A 20,226-nucleotide genomic window follows, 5' to 3' on the forward strand; every position below is an offset into this window, starting at 1 on the left:
ACCTGAACCTCCCCTGGCTGTGTGGGAGCACAGTCCAGGTGCACAAGTCCAGGCTGATGATGTAATCTGCTTTCTCCTTATTCACCAATGCTGTGACCCTAGAATACTTCTCCTGACTAATTTGGCAGAGCTTTCTTCTGATTTGCATTAATATTTTGCTCTTAGAACCTTTATTTCTTTGCATAGTCCTTTTAATAGCCCAGACATAGAAAAGATTGTTTTGGAGCACAATAAATATGTTTAGTCTCACAGACTTGAAGATCCCCAGTTTGCAAACTGCATAAGGCAGCAGAATCAGATAGCCACATAAATATTTGGAATATTACAGGTTTATCCTTATCAGTACTGTTACCATAACTTGGTATTATTTAATTAATACATTAATTAAATGTCTTCTTTATACATCCAGGCTACATAGTTTACTATTTGTAATAAAGCCCAGAATATATGAAAATAATTTCCTGTATTTTCTCAATATAACCTTTGCCTATGGCTGGTATCTTAAAGGACTTTATATTCTCTGTATCCCCACAGCTTTAAGAGACAAAAAAAGCTTAGTGTTCATTCTTTCTTGAAATATTTGTTACATGCATGAAAGACTATAAAAGAAATACACTTTCAGAAATGTTAGTACTTATTAAATTAGTTTCAACTTGAATATATCTACCATTGAGCACTTAAAAGAACCAGAAACTCATGTTGCTAATATTCATAGGGACAGTGAAATTTGTATTAAAAAATGTTACCATATCAAGGTGATGTTTGATAAAGTGCTACATTTTTGTATTTTCAGTGAGTTCCTCTTATGCAAGTAAATGCTGCTTCTTAAGACACACAATACAACCAGAAATAATTTAATTAAAATTAAATGACCAGCTTAATATTTTAAACTCCTTATATAGCATCATAAATCATAAAACTAAACAAAACACACAAATTCAACCAAGTGTGACTGGGAAAAAGCATGTGACATATCTCAGGAATGCCTTGTAGGTATGAAATAGCTGAACGTTTACTCATTCAAGGCCAGGCTGGATGGGGCCTTGAGCAACCTGATCTAGTGGAAGGTGCCCCTGCCCATTCTGGGTGGTTGGAACTGGGTGATCTTTAATGATCCCTTCCAACCCAAACCGTTCTATGGTTCTACGACTTGCATTTATGGTGACTACAATAAACTCTAACATGTGTTGCATGGGCAACTGTACCTGAAAATTACCTTCAAATGTGATTTGGCATCTGTTGCTTCTGCTCTGGGGTACGTTGTTACTAGGGCAAAGTAAGTGGGTTTCAGTACAGCAAATTGTCTGGTACAGCATTAAAAAAGTCTACATCAGACCTCCTCACACCCCACCACTGTACAAATAACTTCAGATACAAATAAGATATTCCCATTTTGTTCAAAGACAAAGAGACAACAGAAGAAGCCAGAAAGATAATCCTTCTTTCACTATATATAGCACGTAACACAGGAATTTCCGGAAACATAGCTAATCCCACCATTACTACTGTAGCAAACCCACGCCTTGATATTAGACATATAAAAAATTACACAGCGATTTACACAGCAAATTTACACAGTAATTTTAATGAACTGGAATTTGAGCGTTTTGTTTGCATTATCAAGATTTCTCTGGAGACTGCAACACATTTTAAAAGGAATAAGTCTTCCATGTCTTAGAGCTTGTGGTATTAATTTTTATGGCACTGTCTAAAAAATGAATGTTGCTAATTACATTTATGTAAACATTACCACACAGTTCACAATAATAGATGCTTCTGATGTCACTTTTTCATTTCCGTTTTACATCAAGTTTAATATTTGACCTAGATTGTTTAAAGAGTGCAAAAGTGAACAAGGCTACCCAAAGCTTTATCTCTGCTCTCACCGTAGGTCTGAACACTTACACCACTCTAACTACACCAGCAGCACTCTAAAGTCAATGAGCAACATCTGTTCACAAGGTGGACCTCACACAAAAAAAATTAACCCAGTAGTTGTAATCAGTATTTTCAACAGCAAAAAGATGTTGCAGTATTGTATTTTACAAGATCATATTTAAAATCTATGAAGTGTTGAAGTATCACACTAAACACTATTAACACTGTAAACAGGTTTTATTTGTTCCCTAAGCCTCATATAAAACATGATAATTCAGTTTCAAAAAGTCTCAAAGCAAAAAGAAGTAGTTTGGATTTTTACTTGTAAAGGATAAAGCATCTCCTCAACTAAAACGAAGCTTTAATAGTTCTGAGGAATCCACAGACACTGTTTACTTAAAATTATTAGCAGAAAAAAAAATTATTAGCAGAAAAAAAAATCTACTAACACGCCAAATTACTGTACAAAGTGTACATCACACTTACTGCATACAAGGTTTGCCACAAGCAAAAAAATACCATTTTAAAAGTAGTGTCCTTCCCAAATACGTTTTCATTTTGGTTCAGTCTCTCTGTAGGCTTCACATTTAGAATCCTCTTTGTACAAAAAGGTACAACAAATTGGTATAGTATTTATTGCATGAAATTAAAGATGTCATAATATACACAAATTAGTCTCCCCAGCACGGTATACCCTCTTGCTGCTTCTTCTTCCCATGGAGCAATCTCCTTCTCTGGTTCTAAGATTAAGTTTTTTCACTTAAAGGCATGTATTTCTCTACAACAGGAGAAAAAAATGCATTAATCTGAAATGCCTCATTCCAAGGGAAACTTTAGCCTATGTTTCTGAGGATTAAGCATGAAAAAACTGAGGTGTAACAATTATTATATATATTTGCCTACAGTAACTATTGTTACCACATTATAGTGAACAAAGTGCAATGAAACTCCATTCATTTAAGCTTCTCAAAGAGAGAGACAGATCACTTACAAACAACCTGTTTTTTTTAGTGTGTTTAATATATTTTTAAACTTTCAAGGCTTCTGAGTTACTATTCAAAACTTTGGTAATTTTTGATAGCATTCCATAACTTGAATTGTATTGAAAATTGAGAAAGCACTTTTCCTTGAGTCTTGCAAGTGGTTGTGCCAGCTGCGTGGGTAAACTATTTGTTACATATACCTTTGAAAAGCAATAATGTGACATTGTGATACTGTACCTCAACTGGCACATAGAAATTGCATGATGAGAAGCCAAAAAATTACAATTTCAAACTTTGATATGTAACAGTATTCTAAAAAAACCCAAGCCAAACCAAAAAGAACAACAAAAAAAACCAAACTCCAAACAAAAACAACATTAAAACATCTCCTGATGCCCCAGACTGCAAATGCACAGAGAGTAGCTACATGGGTGATGATGGCAATGGAAGTACAACACAATTGAATTTATGCTACAACAGAAAACAATGTGGATTTTTTTTTAATACAGTTCTGAAAGAAAACAGCAACAACACGCAGCAACAACACTCACACTTTCTAGGCCTAGCCCTAGAAAGAGTAAAATACACTTAGCAGCTAACACTAAAAACGCCAGTAAGAATTTTGGACATATGCATGTTGTCGTGTAGATTATAAAGCTGAAAAAAAGCACAATTGTTTTAGTCAAGAAAAATGAAAGCAGATCAGAACTACTGCAGTCTATCAACAGGTCACAAAGACTGACTTTCTGTATAAAAATAGCATTTATTTAATTTGTTGTAAATCTCTTCTGAAGATATTACTTCTGATTTTTTTGGACAGTTTTCCTCAGCAAGTTAACAGAAATGTTTTTAAATTGAGCTTGGTTAGATCACTCAGTTACTCCAACATGATTTTGTAACGTATTTTGTACTAAGAGGTTGACATTATCATCTCCCTTCATGGGGCTGTACCACTTTGCTTGTGCTAATTGTCAAATAAAACCTTATGCCTGAGCCTGAGCCCGATCCCTGGCTGTTGGACTTTGTTCTCATGGATCCAAAAACTTTAAGGTACTTAGAACTGTAACGTTAGGCATAGTTGGTAAGATGAGAACCTGTGGACTGTAACAATAGCTGAACTAAATGAAAATTTGGTGCAATACATCAAACTGAAGTTTTTTATGGTTTTGATTGTTTTGTCCAATCATAGCTCTAATAATGTGATTTTTTGGACTTAGCTAAGGGCACGTGTCAAGCCTATTGTCTATAGCTATAAAGAGTTTGCTTTAATGCAAGTTAACTTCTTAATTATAAACCACATTACTTTCAACAGCTTTGTATGAACTAACTTTAGACAACGACTGCTATAGTAAAAAGTGTGGTTAAAAGACTGGTATTTTGGTGTCTGGAAAGTATAAAATAATTTTCCCAAAATGTCCAAAATATGTAAATTGGAAGTTTTTATAAGGAGGCAACAAAATCAGAACACATGTCTACTGGTATAACACATACATTTCAATATGATTTATTAACATCTCCTCTGCACCAGAAAACATAGTGCATATATCTATTTAATACATTAATAGTATAGTGCCATCAGATAAAATAATGCTTTTAAGACACAAACAGCTCCTTGAAGCTTAAGCACACATACAACCATGCTTTATGTCCAAATAAGTATACAAAAGTATGATAACCTCTACAAGATGAATACAACAGTACTGTTGTTAATTGTATAATACTGTTTGTTAATGAGGAATAGTGAAATTACCATGTTCATTCCTAGTAAAAAGGTTATTTAATACTCCTGTAAATAAACATTTATGAGGAAGTGTCTGGTTTACTGGTCATCAAATACCTCAATGTCTAGTAAATACTCTGGGTTACAAGAGAACTTAAAAGATCTAAGAACAACATGGAGGGAATTCCTGAATATAATGTGACAATTACCTTATGAAAAGGCATATTTTATACTGGAACATGACTAGTAATATGAGGTAGTCACAAGTGCCATATGACTTTCTAATACAGAGGAGTGATAAGTTCAGAGATTCCAACTAGTTTCTTCTAATGTATGGGGTAGAAAAAGAGGAGAGTGATTTTCACTTTTGAAAAAAATTCCTAAGACTCATAAAATGGTTTGTGTTAGAAGAGACCTTAAATATCTAGTTCCCATTAGACTAGGTTGCTCCTAGACCCCATCCAACGTGGCCTTCAACTCTTTGATGGAGCATCCACAATAACTCTGGGGAACCCATTCCAGTGTCTCACCACCATTCTTTCACTATGAGTGTAGTGAGACACTGGAACAGATCATCCAGGGAAGTTGCACATGCCTCCTCCTTTAAGAGTTCAAGGAATTTAATCTAACAGATTCCCCCTCAGAAGACAAAGTTAAAAAAGATTGAACCTCTCACTTGAACTTCCAGAACTGTATCAAAAGTTGTTTCCTAATAAATAGCAGTACATACGAGTTACTAATACAATAGTTGTAATTCATATGAGATATCATGTATTGCATTTGTTGGATTGTTTTGCTTCAGAACTTAATTCAATTTAACATTAAACAGTGATGAATCAATTACTAGCTGTGATTGTGAGAATTCATCATTTTATCTCTTGTGATACCTGAGAGCAGTTGTCACAATGAGACCATCGAACTTCGTCTTCGCATGCATGCTGTGATGACACTACTCAATATGGAAAACCTTTTTTTTTTTAAAGTTTGAATTGCATTAAGTTTAAGTGTGAATAGATCGTAATGTTTAAGTCAAAGGACAAGGAAATATACATAATTTTCCTGCATCTACATAGATTCAGAGTGTAACTTACTGAATATGAACCTTTCTAAGTAGCAGTATCAAATCTAAAACCTGTTCCAGGATCATTATCAACTAACTGTTGACTACTTTAGCAACAAGAAAGTGGAATAAAGCTGCTGCAAGCAGAATTCATAGGAGAGAATACACAGGAAAAATCACAGAGCTTCCAAAATAAAAAATATGAAAAAAAGAAAAAAAGAAAGGTAAAAGCTAGTTGTAGACTTTAAAATAATTTTCAGTAATGATGTGGTATTTGTAACAAAAATTCCATACCTTCCTTTCCATTTCTCTGGAACTAACATGCTGAAGACAAATGGTGTTTTTCTTCTTGTTCACAATATCCTTGCTCATTTAAAATTCAAGTGATCTTGACACGCCTTCTCCAACTACATACATATGAAACACAGTAGTGAGCTTTCTCAATGAAACTGCTTATCATCCACACTCCTTGACTTCTATTGCTAGAAGTACATACAACTTCTATATACAAACCTTTGGGGACGGTTGGTAACAACAGTGCTGTATCATCATCGTAATCACCTTACTCCAATGGGGTCAGCTGCATGTTTTCTATGTTTGTATCCAAAACTCCGTATCTTCGGGTTTTTCTGTTTTGCCTTCTGAGCCTGAAATTTATTTTAAAATATTTAAGTTCTATGAATTCTTCTCTGCTTTCTATTTCAACAATGTAAGAAAATGATCCTTTAACATACAGCTGTAATTCAGCTCTGAAAAATTTTATGATATATAAAATGTACACACTTAACTCTATGAAATTGAGAGGTCATACAATTCAAAGTGTCAACAGTCCACATGAAATTATTAGGCCAATATCACCTGTAGTATTGTACAGAAATATTGAATAAGGAGTCTATACAGATACTTGTTAGCTAAGCGCAAGAACAAGGTAAAAATACATTCCAAAGTGTACTTCTAGCAGATCCTACAATGAGAAAATAATTGTCTTGCTACATAATCTCTACGTGTTTCATGCATCTCTAGAGAACAGCAGATTAAATTAGAGAGAAACTTGATGAATTTATAGCAGAGAAGTAACACAAGTTGTGACATTGAAACAGAACACAATGGCAGTAGCTGAGAATTTTCTTTTCCAGTTTATGCAGTGTGAGGCCTTTAATTATTTGCTTGGCTTTTCCATAGTACTACTGAGATGGAGCAAAGGCAAGTTTCCTGTTAGGGTAAACTGAAACACTGAGAAGTGCTCTTGTCAACTTTCACTTGCTTAAAAGATTATGCTGCTTGCTTTAAGATATTATAAAATCCAGCTATGCATTCTAATGAAAATAAGATGGAAGGCTGCTCAATACTGCTCTGTAAGAGCAATGGATTTACTATATTTAAGTTTACTTGGACTGCACCCTACACCTACTGTGATCTTTCACCTACCTTTCTGGATAAATTGTGAATGTAATGGACACAGTAACCAAAGTATATATAACTACAATGAAAAGTACTTATCGAATTTCCTGCATAATTAATGTTCTTTATGCATAATCACACATTTGGGTCTTGTCCAGAAGAGTTCAAAGTTTAAGCAGGACAGAGTGCAAGAAGAACAGAGAGAAGACAGTGACAAACACTGAGCACAGAGCTATGCAGACAGTAGCTTCCATGAGGAACATAAGGGGAGCTGACGGGCAGTGCAAGCTTTCTGATGGCCCTTTCCATAAGAAAAAGAGAAATTTACTTAAAAAGATTCTTCCTGACAAAGAAAACGGACAAATTTAGTAGTGAAGCGAGACATAAGTCTGCAAACGGGACAAAGAAAACCCACCAACTGCAGGAAACTAAATTCCGGAGAAAGCGTTGCGAGTAGCGAGAAGTCCACTTGAAGAGGAGGAAGCCAGTACAGGCGCTACACTGATGGGCGGTTCCACTGCGGTGCCCGACCGAACACCTCTCCGCCCAGCTAGGAGCCGGGGGGACCCTGACAGCCAATACAACCGACTGGACCCCGGCTCCTCAGTGATGCGCTGCATCGCCACGGTGCCCCGAAGGAGACAGCAGCACCTCTCCCGCCCGCCCGCTCGCCCGCCCGTCCTACGTGGCAGCGCTACAGCCGCCGCAGCCCTCACCCTCACCTCACGGTCCGGATCACGAAGTAGGCGATGAGGACAGCGCTAGCCAGTACCAGCACGGACAGGGCGCGCTGGGTCATGGGCTGGCCCGGCTCGTGTGAGGCCAAAAGGTCGCCCAGGCGGCTGCTGCTGCTGCTTCTCGTGGCACCCCCGCCGGGCACCTCCGTACGGCGCGGGGGAGCGGTGGCAGCGCTCCAAGGGGTAAAGTTGGCCAACAGCAGACCCACCAGTAGCCAAGGCAGCGGCGACGGCAGCCACATGCCGCCGCCGCCGCCGCCGCCCCCTCCTCCCGAACAACAACACCCCCCACCCCTCCCGCCACCTACAGAGGTTTATACGCGGCTGCGCCCGGCGGCCTCCAGGCTCACGGAAGCGGAAGCGCTGATTCGTCCGTGCTCGGGGCTGCCTCAGCTGCGGGGATCAAGCACCCCGCCGGGCTGCAGCCTCCAGGGGGAGGATGAGTGTGGTGGGAGGGCTCATGTTCGGGGGTCTTGTGTGTTCCTTGTTCCTGCCAAGAACCCCACGGCCCCGGTGCTGCAGCAAGCAGCCCTCTCGTCTCTCGCCACCCTTCGGAAGCGCCCGCCTCAAGAGGTTTTGCTGCCGTGCGTGCGGCAATGCCCGCAGCTGCCGGGCCCCCCCGGGTGTCTGCGGAACGGGGGCTGCGGGGATGCGGACAGCGGCACCCGCGGCTGCCAGCTCTGCCTTCTGCTTGTCGGGAGGCATTCTGGCTTTCAAAAACCGGCGGGCGCTTTTGTAGATCGAGCTAGCAAGGGACGTTCATTTTCTCAGTCGTAAGGGTGAGACGCTAAGGAAAATACCCTCGGGATGTGTTTCTTCTTCACCGGTCCAAGCAACTGCTTTGCAGCATAGGGGCTTATAACTGAGGAACAGCAACCACCTTGGTCAGCGATGACTGAGGTGTAACTTCACATTCTCATTTTTCAGTGCCTGCATTTGCAAAACTCCCCTCCTTAAAATCAAGGATTCTATTGCTGTATGGCCAGGGAATTTTTTTTTTCTTCTTATTTTCCCAGTTTCTTCCAGAATGACAAGCTAGTGCTCTTATTTCAGCAAGGTAATATAGTCTTTGAATTTTCAGAACAAAAAGTGAAAGTACAGCAGTTTTGTGTTCCTTATTTTGAAACACAGACAATTACTGAAGTCCTTGTAAATTTGAGTTTTGTTTTATTGGTTGTTTTTTTTTTTTTTTTTTTTTTTTTTATCATCATTGAAATTCATTCAAGTCAGGTATAAAAATATTTCAAGCTTGCACTGAAGAATTTTTTAAGATGTGCCAAACTTAGGGAGAGAATTAAAAATAAGTGGTGACATTTTGTGATCATCCTTGTATACATCAGCTGTTGAAAGGCACATCTTAGGGTTATATTCCCCCCATTCCACGTGTAAATCGTAGAATTTTTCGCATTTGCAAAAGACGTAAAGAACTTTCATATGTTATACCCAAAAGGTGAAAGAACTAGTGAAAGATGCTGAGACTGATAAATTGTCCATTAAAATTAATGAAGTTTAGTTTGCTTTTAACTCGCGCCTTGTAGATTAATTGAAAAAGAAAAACTCTGCAAGATTATGTCCAGGATGTCCAGGAAGGGGACTTTTCATCAGCAAATGGGATGGTAATTCAGAGAAAGGTGCTTAAGAGCTCTATATATTCCTACTTTACCTCATTTTGCTAATTGAACTAAAATGGCATTCTGTGCTTCCTGATACTTGTAGTGACAAAAGGGCACAGTACACAATGCATCTATTCCCTTTTACCTTAGCCCTATCAGCCTGTCAATATCTTTATAAAGGCTTTATACCTTTATAAATACCTTTATACAATACCTTTATAAAGGCGTTGTGTAATGACTTTTGTGATACTCAGGAATGAAGAAACCAGAAGTGAGGGTGCCTTCTCTGCTTTGATAGGAGGCTACCCAGGGGCAAGCTGTTTTCTATCCATAGGAGCCGTATTAAGTTCTTAAACATGGAATAGCACTATCCCATTATTATCCAGCTGTACCTATACTTAATCTTGCATGGATCAGAAATCTTTTCAAACAATCATTTTTTAAAAAGCCCAGAGGTTAATCTGTCTCTTTTCTCTTATTGACTCTTTCTTGATGATGTGGATACTAAATAATGTATGAACTGTGGCAAAGGGTTGCAGGAGAATATATTCTGCAAAGAATTTGCCAATATATTTTGTAAAAATGTGAAGTCTAAGTGATACATTTATACATTTTTGTACAATCAGTTGGGAAATGTGTCCCTGACTGCATTTTAGAATGCCTCTAAGTGCCTCTTAAAGTAGATGCCTTTCAAATTCCAGCTATTTAGGTCTACATAACTGTTATTTTAAATGTCTTAATTAGCTCTGGACCAAACTAATTAACCAATTGTAGTTAAAACTGAAAAATACAGTATGATTTCCAAATACGGATCTTTCCAAAGTTTGAGAAAATACTATTTAAAACTATTTAACTTAATATGAAATTCAAATTATTTAATACTATTTAATCGTATTCTAGTGGTTTACACAGATGTACCTGAGAGGAGACATGGAATTGTTCATCCTGCACATGTGCAATCACAGAGCCAGAAGTTACTGTGTCTGGTATCATTGAAGTAAAACAGTTCTGTGGTGTTCTTGTCATGGTAATACTGCTCAAAGTGCTTAAAATAATTAAAACATTGTATTTCCATGTAAGTTTTTGGTGAAATACCTCAGGGACTGAGGTATCTTCTTATTGTTTAGTATTGTATTTTCATGTTTATTAACTTCTTTTCCAGAAGGCTTTGGTAACACCAACATCAACTTCTTTTGCTCAAGAACTAGAAGTAATTAAGAGGACAAAAAAATCTGGGGGAAAAAAAAAAAAAGTATATCATGCTTTTAGAAATCATGAACATGTATTTAGGAATATATAAGTTGAAATTCGTTCTGGAATAAAATGTCTAGGGTTATATTTGCTAATAAAATCACAGCATTTTATGTACTCTGTATTTTGCTTTCTTATTTTAAGTAGGAGTATAAGATCTGGCAATTAATTTTGCTCTTTTATAGTGCTTTTGTATAATCAGATGGTCAGATACAGTCTGCTTTTAGTATGAAACATGTTGCTGAATGTAGACAAACTAATTTGTTTCAAATAATAAATAATTTTATATACAACTATGTAAAAAAATCAGTTGTTTATAGTAATAACAAGTGGGCCTAAGGATTTTTAAATTATTTATTACTGGTCTGAACAATTTTTTCTTTGGAAAGTTTTCATCTAGAACAGTATCTTCTAGTATTTTGGTTAACAGTATCTTTCTATTATTAGTCTCACATTTATCCTTAGATGAAACATCTTCCAGAAGAATCTAGGCTGTGTACCTCAAGATGAAAGCTGGAAGGGGCCACAGCTGGGACACTTGATCTTTGGTCACAGTCCCCTGCTTATTTTTTATTAACTGAGTGGATCTATAACTGTGGTTCCGACATGTTTTGAACCTATGGACCATCTCACCTTCATCATCACTCTATCTCACCCTCACAGATACCATAAACTTCTTAGACACACACTGTCTCTTGGATGACATAAACAAAATATTGCTACCAAACATAATCAGGTGCACTGCTTCCTAAAAATCTGCTCTTCCACATAAATCACAGCCACATCCTAACTAAGTGATGAGCAAAAGAACAAAAAGGCCTTAGTAGACAGAACCACAGTGAGTGCAATGTATTAATTGTTCTCATGACAGCAGCTCATTTCTGAGCTTCTGTAGTGTACAGAGACTCACCCACACAGATGTGCTACTGCTAGAAGAATGAATCTGCATGATATAGATGATTGGTGCACTCATCGTAGCCCTGTCCCTCCCCAGAGGTGTGGAATATTTTATAAAATGTAGCCAGTGAGTATTTCTTCTTCTATAGGTTGTGTATGTGTGGATCTTGAAGGAACCCACATCAAATTACTTTCATCCCAAGAAGGCAGAAAGGTTTTATTTGGGAATAATATACACCATTCCAGGTATATTTGTCTCATAAAAACTAGATTTTGGTAGGGGATGAAAAAAGGATCCCATTATGCCCTTGTATAATTTTGGAGCTGCCAAATAAATGTGGCTTGGTTTGATCTTTTTATTGGAGTAGCCTGACCTTGAAGCAGTTTCATGGAAGGAACCCACAGGGTTTGATCCACCAATCAGAGCAAAGACAGAAATGTTCATTGCTGGCCTAACAACATTACATTTTGATGTAAACAGCAAGACACTTATTCCCACTTCAAAAAGAGGCTGGCTCCATTCTTCTGTCAAAGATTCGATCACTGAAAATGCCTTTAGCCACAGCCATCAGTCCCCTGTAGTCCACAACAGGAATAGTTGTACTGGGGAAGTAGCACCGGTCATGTTAAAGATGAAGGACAAAGTTGCAGGGGCATGAAAAACCCTAAGCCCTCCTCAACTGGTTGAGGTAGAACAATACACAGCCCCTTTTCATGGTAACACCACACTCTAACAAAGCCCTGAATGAGTTCCCAGGACAGGTTTGGGGAATCTCATCTATCAACCTTTGTTAATTGCAACAGCATAACACTTCCACAATATAGGTTGTGGAAACATTTCCCACACCATCTTCCCAGAAAAAATTGACATTTTGTGAGTGCCCCAGGTAAAGATACTGGAGAGGGCACATGCACAGAAATAAGGGTTCTTGCTTTGTCATCCCATCTGGAGCGGCCCAAGTGAACACCTGGCTGTGCAAGATATGCCAACACCACCACCCCCCACCCCTCCCCAGAAGGTGGGGTCAGGTGACATAAAAGAGGCACACGTGAAATGCTGGATATGCACCCGCCATCCAAGGACCACGGCTTCCTACCACCTACCAAGATCATCGCTGGATCCAAGGGTGCTAATACCTCCTCTGTCTCTTCTTTATCTTTATTTTGACTTCTCTCTCTGTGTCTCTGTTTCTAGCCTTATCTAGGTGCATGAGGGTAACATAGTTCCTAACTTTGTTAAGTTTTACTCCCCATTGCTTTGTTAAGTTTTGTTAGTTGTAACCTGTTCTTTTGACAACTTCCCTATGTTTTGCTAAATTGTAATCCATTGCTTTGAAAGTACCATCATTTATAATTCTGCCAGTTGTAATCTCACATGCTTTATAATCTTACTCACCTTTGAGTAAAGTTGTGTTTTTATACAAACTTCCTGGGTAATCATCTTACTCCTGAGTAGAGAATTCCCGACCTTAATCTCACCAAATCTGTTGTTAAAAGTGATTAATTAGAGGAGGAGAAGGATTAGGCCCAGCCACACCTTGGCCCTCTCTTAAGGAGTTTAGAAAGCAAGACAGTCCTGTTCAAATCTCCATGGGTCGCTCTCCACTCTGGGGAACCCTACCCGTGCCCCCTCTGTGGGACAGAGATGTGCCCACTTCATGGGACGTGATCTTTGGTTTGGCCCCCACATCTGGGGAGCTGTGCTCACTGTATGAGCTGTGACAGTGATGCACCCACCTTGTGGGGTGTGACAACTGTGACCATAAAATGTGGCCTGTTGTCAGCCTGCGCACTCTCAGGGATGGGTAAAATACTAAACACATTTTTGTATGAACCAGTTTTTGAAAGCCAAAGCTGAAGCAGTCATTACATTTAACAAATCAGGGATCCTGTCGCCTACTTCTGTTAGTCCATCATGTGCCTCTAGGTAATGCTGTCACTTCTAGATAGTGTTGTCACTTGTTGCCCCTGTACTCAGCGCTGGTGAGGCCACACCTCGAGTCCTGTGTCCGGTTCTGGGCCCCTCAGTTCAGGAAGGATATCGAGGTCCTGGAGCAGGTCCAAAGGAGGGCAACCAGGCTGGTGAAGGGACTCCAGCACAAACCCTATGAAGAGAGGCTGAGGGAGCTGGGACTGTTCAGCCTGGAGAAGAGGAGGCTCAGAGGAGACCTCATCACTCTCTACAACTCCCTGAAAGGAGGTTGGAGCCAGGTGGGGGTTGGTCTCTTTTCCCAGGCAATCCTCAGCAAGACAAGAGGGCACGGTCTCAAGTTGTGCTGGGGGAGGTTTAGGTTGGACATCAGAAAGAATTTCTTTACTGAGAGGGTGATCAAGCATTGGAATGGGCTGCCCAGGAAAGTAGTGGATTCTCGGTCCCTGGAGATATTTAAAAAGAGCCTGGATGTGGCACTCAGTGCCATGGGCTGGTAACTGCAGCGGTAGTGGATCAAGGGTTGGACTTGATGATCTCTGAGGTTCCTTCCAACCCAGACAATTCTATGACTCTATGATTCTCTGATTCTTGGTATCTTGTTAATATGCAACTGTAGTGTCCCTTTATGGATTTCAGCAATTGCATATCCTTTTCTATAACAGGATACATTCTTCAAATATTTGGCTCCTAGTTTGCTGTGTACATTTACAGCCCTAGAATGACAAGGTTAATACAAAAAGCTTGGGTCATTACAGCCCAAACATTTTTAAAGTGTGTATTATGCAGCTTGTCAGATGTATCAATTTTTAAATATAAATTTGACAAAATTTTTGTTTGATAAATTGTGCATGAGAGAAGTGAACATTTCCCTTCTAGTCCCTCAGTCACCAACAGACCCTATTTCTTGTGCTTCATTTTTTCCATGTGCTTTATTTAATCTACAAACTGCAGTTTTGAAATCAGTCATCTTGGTTAAATCAGAACTACTAATCTTTCCACAGTAGTTAGAAAATTATCTGAGATCTGGGAAAATTTGGCTTCACTCTTTGTTCATGACTGATCTTATATATACAGCAAAGATACAGCCTAGCATCTCAAACATAAAAAAATAAATAACTTTCCCCTTCTTATGCAAACTGAGATTATTGGGAGTTAACAGAATTACGCACTGTGAAATTCTGAGAATCTGAACCTAAGCCTGAGAATGTTTCTCTCTTTCTTACATAAAACAGCCAAAATTAGGGTAGACAAAGTATCTGCTAGAGGGAAAGCTTTGTGTGATCAAGTGTGCCAAAAGGATTTGCAAAAAATACTTTTTTTTAAAACTCATGGGAAACAAGTGTGCCAAACACCTACTTACACCAGCCTATTATGTTTCTTGAAAGACTAATGCCGACCAGGAGTACCAAGGATCTCCTGGAATATGAGGATTTTGTTTCAAACCATTGCACTGAAAAAGGCATTTAGTTTTTCATGTGCAGTTTCTAGGCAAGTATTCAAGTCATTGGCTAGTAGCAACATAGAGACACTGTTATTTCACAGTGCAAAATCTGACAGCTGTGGGGAACAGCTAGACTTAACTAGAATTATAGCTGCTTTTAAAAGAGTGGCACTTCCTCTACCAATAAATACTTATTTGTTTTTAATGAGCTGACTTTCATAACTGAATTATTTTAGTCCTTCTGTCTTAATTCTGTAACTTATCTTTGAATGATTTAATTGTTGAAAAAGCACTTAAGTTTGACTACAATAGTTTTGAATTGCACTACATATCTCTGAATTGTATTAAAACCCAGCTTTTCCATAAATGTCAAGTTATTACACTTATATTTTTGTCTACAGATGAAAGAATTAATAATATCTACTGAAATTTTCTTTAGTGATAAAATTCTAACTTGGGAAGGCCCAATTCTGTTTTGGAAAAATGCAGGGACTGAGGAACCTACCTCAGCAGAATAGAAACTTGCTCTGTGTCACTGAAAATTAAATCCTGTATCATTAAAATCTTGTCCTAGCCAAAACTGTCTGAACTAGAGAGAAGAAATATAGAAATTTATACATACCCTGAGCCATTTTGAAGTTGAGCCATTTATTTGTGGTAGAGAAAACTCAAAGAACTGTCTTCCCATTAATCAGTTAAAGCTGAATATTTTAAGATTGCTTTGCCTTCATCATACACGATTTAATCTCTTGTGTCTTCCTGCGTTATTTGCAGAGGATATTACCAAAGAACATTTGAAAAGTTATAAAACAAAGTACTTTTATATTCTGCTGCACTTCTTTACAGAAAAAAATTCCTACATTTTACAGTACTCCATGAATAGAGGAACTTCACCCACATTCTATTTTAAGAAGTGTTAAAGATCTGTTTACATACTGAAAAATAAACATTTGCAGCTGATACATGTTTTAAAATATGCATATGATGGCTTAAAAAATATAAGAGTTTGATTACATTTGGAATAGAACATCAGAAATTATTGCCTAAGAGCCTTCTTGGAAGTTGCTAGAGGTTGTGGGGAAATTTTATCAGTTCAGATTTAAAATTTTAAACTGAGAAAAATTTAATTCAGCTCTTTGTCCAAATGTCTGTAATAATGACTTCTAGCAAAGGCTGCACACCTTATAACAATGACTTCAGTGAACATAATCACAAACAATTACTTTAAATGAAATAATTATAGCATGCCATTATGAAAAATATTTTTCAGATGTTGATGAGCACATATTTTTGCATTGCAGTTCTACATTTATGTTTACAGTTTATATCCTTCTTCTGTACTAGAAATAATAATTTAGTGAAGTAATTGGATTGTGCAGTCTCAAGTTCTGCTATCACACCACAGAGATGAAAATACTCAGGCTGCTCCTCAGCATATTACTAAAAGCAAAACACTCCTGTTAGGGAAAAACATTTGTGATGTGTAGCTAAGCATAAACTACAATTCCTTATATTTTTCTGAAATTCATTGTGTTTATGTGAAAAACTTTGACTTCTAGAAATCTTTTTAGAAAAGAAGCAGTTTTACATAGTCTTTCTAGTTTTCTTCACTGTAGCCTATTACCATTTTTAAATAATTTTTGGATGAAGTCTCTAGACCTGACAATATCTGAAAGACAGGGATGGTGCAAGTTTTTATTTATTTTAAATAATCATGTGACCAGGAATATCCCATTGGGTCTCCACTTTTTCCTGCTTTTGTTAAATGTATTCCTCTCCTTAAATAAGTGTAATATGCAATTATCCTTAATAGTGAGACACCTAAATTCAGGTGAATCCTAGTCTTGATGGAAAAGTAAAATTATGTGCAATCAGCAAGGCTCTCATTAAACTTTCCAAAAGTATACCAAGTCTAAAAAAAAACCTAGAAGATGAAGACACACAATATGGTAATTCTGGTGTTTCCACACAAGGCAGATGTGTACCTATGTTTAGATGCTCCACAAACAGAAGCTGCAGAAGAACAATGAATGTTTTGTATTCCTACAGTACTAAGGCTTGAGTGCTCTTGCTCAATATCATCATAAAAACAGTTCCTTGCTCAATATCATCATAAAAACAGCTCCTTCAAAGTTGCCTTCTTTCCTTAAGGTACTCACAGAGCTACTTTTTCATAATTGTTCCTGTTTTTTAACAGAACCTGCTGGAATTTACCATCATAAAACCTCTAAGTATCACTAAATCTCTCTTACAATATACTTAAACCTGCTGTTTGGTTGCATCTTCACAATTAGGGGGTAAAAAGCAGTCAGGGAACTTATTTCAGGTTCAGGGAACTATTCTTAAAAATCAAAAAAAAACCTACTCTAAACAATTTCCTCTATTTCTAGCTTTAATTTAAAAATTTAAGGCCATGTTTAGAACATGTCTTATTTTAATCCCAAATGGTTACAGAGAGTATACAATCCTCTGGGACAGTAAACCCCTAGCTGGAATATCAGAAACCTTCAGGCCATTTGAGGCATATGTTTTCTTCCCAGATTTGTCGTTTTGAGTTCTACAGTAAGACAGGACTGGATAGAAGTGAAAAGTAACTCCAGCTTTGCAGGTAGATGTAACTACTTTGTATTTTGCAAGCTCTGTTTATGGGGATTATGGGATTATAATTCATAGGGATTATTAATTCAGGAAATTTGTCAACCTGTTAAATTTTGAATACTGGACAGAATGGAAGAAAAATTCTAGAAATGACAGGGTTAAAACCAAGTAAATTCCTGAAATGCATATGGGATTTCTTCTTTCAACCATTTTTTACCTCATTTTTGCAATTCAAAAACGCAACAGAAAAGAATCATTTAAATAAAATTGCTCTTGTCTGAGTTAAGTAACAGAAACATTTTTGGAAATAAAGAGCAGATGACAGAAATATTTAAACTAGATATTCTGAATGTGTCATGGGTAAGTTTTTTAGGGGCCCTTATATGCTGAATTAGCAGAATCTTCACAGAACTAAATCTTTAATTGGATTCAGTTCTAACCACTGGTGGATGCAGACTATGGCTTCACGGAATTGCTGTGATTTGCATTATTACCATTCTTAGAGCACTGCCAAGCCAAAGATTATTTTTGTTGCTCCTGCCCTGATATATGTGAAAAAATGAGACAAGATACCCAGCTGACGTGATTACAGTGTCCTAATCCACACTGATCTAGAGGCCTAGAATTTTACTAGTAAAGAATAGATACACAGGGATAATTTGTAGACCTACAGGCGACACACATGTGGAGCTTGGAAAGGTGCCTAGCTTGCAAGGCAGAGGAAGGAATGGGAGGAAGGAGAACACGTGATGGGACTTTACCAAGTGCAGTTGTAGTCACCTTTGTCAGTGTAATGATACTTTTAGAAACTGTTAAAAAATTCCATATTAACAGGCATTCAGAGAATGAAAAGATGCAGGACAGAAGAGCTAAAAGGAACATCTTGTAGAGAGAAAGGATTTGAATGAATATTACTCAAAGAAAAATTTTCATAGTCCTCACAGTACAGGAAAATTATATGAGACTCTGAAAATTCTCCAACCACTATTAACTGATGTAAATAAAAACAAATTCCAACTTTGCTCTAAATTTTGTTTAAAACGTTTTATGGTTCAAAAGCATAAACATTAGATTGCAAGTAATACAGACATCTTTCAAAAAAAGGAAAAACACTGAAAATTCACAACCTTCCATAAGAAATCCTGTGCTCTTACCTGTTAATTGCATCTAGTATCTGTGTTTTTCCAATTAAATCTTTCTATACTCAAATATAGACAATCTAACCGAATTTCTAGTAAAAGCTAAAAGAATCCCCCACCAAATAGTGCCCACACCACCACACCTCCTCTACCTGCCCCCTCCCTAAAAAAGACCAAGCCCCAAAGGTAACAATACTGGTAATTAGCATAAAGCATAGACACAAAATTTGTTTAGATTGTATCAACTGAAATTCAAAGATGCCATACACAGTCATGAGAGGGCATTTGTGGTGATAATCATATTTACTTAATATGGACTAAAAATGCACATCTGCAATTATGTACCTTTGCTCATTTGACTCACAAGGTCACCAAACCTGAAATTAAAATGTTAAGTTCAAACTGTGTGACAGCTTTAACAGGATACATACTGTCTAGGAATAGGCTACCAAAGCCACAAACAGACAGAATCAGTAATGTGTCTATTAGGTGTGTCTAGTAAAGACCTTAATTATTCTATTTGACATTTAGAACAGGAGGCATAATTTAACAGCGTAGTTTAGGGCTGTGATTTTACTTGCAAAATCTGCTAGGTTTAAAGGGCTAGAGCAAATGGCCTGAAGTTGCACCAGGGGATGTTTAGACTAGATACTAAGAAGAATTTCTTTACTGAAACATTAGTCAGACACTGGAACAGGATGCCCAGGAAGGTGGTGGAGTCACCATCCCTGGAGGTATTTAAAAAACCATGTAGATGAGGCACTCTAGGAAATGCTCTAGCGGACAAGGTGATTTTATTTTTTTAAGTGTATATTTTGGAGGGCGGTAGGATGTTGACAGTTGGATGCGGTGATCTTAGAGGTCTTTTCCAATCAAGACAAATCTCCTTCTGTGATTCTGTCACAATCTGGCAGCCTGTGGCTGGAGGCAGGGCCCCTCTACTGCTGGGTACAGCACCCACACTGAACAGAAGGGTTTGTGTGGCAAACTGGACCCTCACAGTTACTTCCTTGACTCACAGTTGGGTTGGAGAGCCATCTGCTGGGGCCAGCAATGGGTGTTTCTTGGGAGACTGGAACAGCCATCCTTCTGGAAACACTACCCTCAATGGTATTACCTTGCAGCTCCTGTGTTCTCACACACAGGGTCGCGGTCGGTTTGCCATGCCATACACTCATGTCTTCGCCAAGGTCACATAGGGTCAGCCACAGAGAACTCCGTGTTGAGCTCTGCCTAGCCTGAGCTGGTCACCCAGGGAAGTGCCTGTTTTCAATAGCTGATACACAAATCCATTCAGAACAATGAGTGCTACTCTCCATCTCCATCTTGGATAACTTATCATGCAGCTTCTCAAAACAGGTCTTTAACTCCTCAGCCATGGTTTTGAACTCCTCAGCCAGTTTTTCCACAGCTGAGACACGAGCCTGTAAGAGGTTAGAGACACAATGTCATTGTACTGTCTTAGCTGGCTAATAAATTCACCAACAGTGGGTGGTGTTTGATCATCTCCCTCAAAGATCCTTCCTTGCAAAATGTGGGAGTACGTAGCAGGGGCATTCTGTGTGAGATTTTTAA

At 38.1% G+C, this 20,226-nt stretch overlaps 1 protein-coding gene and 1 long non-coding RNA gene across 2 annotated transcripts in view; both read right to left on the reverse strand.

Annotated features, from left to right (window-relative positions):
• Positions 1-20,226, reverse strand: part of PAM (peptidylglycine alpha-amidating monooxygenase) — a 457,165-nt gene that overhangs the window by 289,207 nt on the left and 147,732 nt on the right. The gene's annotated exons all lie outside the window — the stretch shown is intronic.
• The window catches only part of LOC139789595 (uncharacterized), a 150,717-nt gene continuing 132,047 nt past the window's right edge, over positions 1,557-20,226 (reverse strand). The window contains exons 2-5 of the long non-coding RNA XR_011723203.1: positions 7,765-8,044; positions 6,155-6,288; positions 5,936-6,048; positions 1,557-2,656 (exon numbers count right to left, since the gene is read on the reverse strand). This is a non-coding gene — a long non-coding RNA (uncharacterized lncRNA). The remainder of the gene's footprint in view (positions 2,657-5,935; positions 6,049-6,154; positions 6,289-7,764; positions 8,045-20,226) is intronic.

Source organism: Heliangelus exortis, chromosome Z (assembly GCF_036169615.1).
Source record: "Heliangelus exortis chromosome Z, bHelExo1.hap1, whole genome shotgun sequence".
In the NCBI taxonomy this organism is placed as follows: Eukaryota; Metazoa; Chordata; class Aves; order Apodiformes; family Trochilidae; genus Heliangelus; species Heliangelus exortis.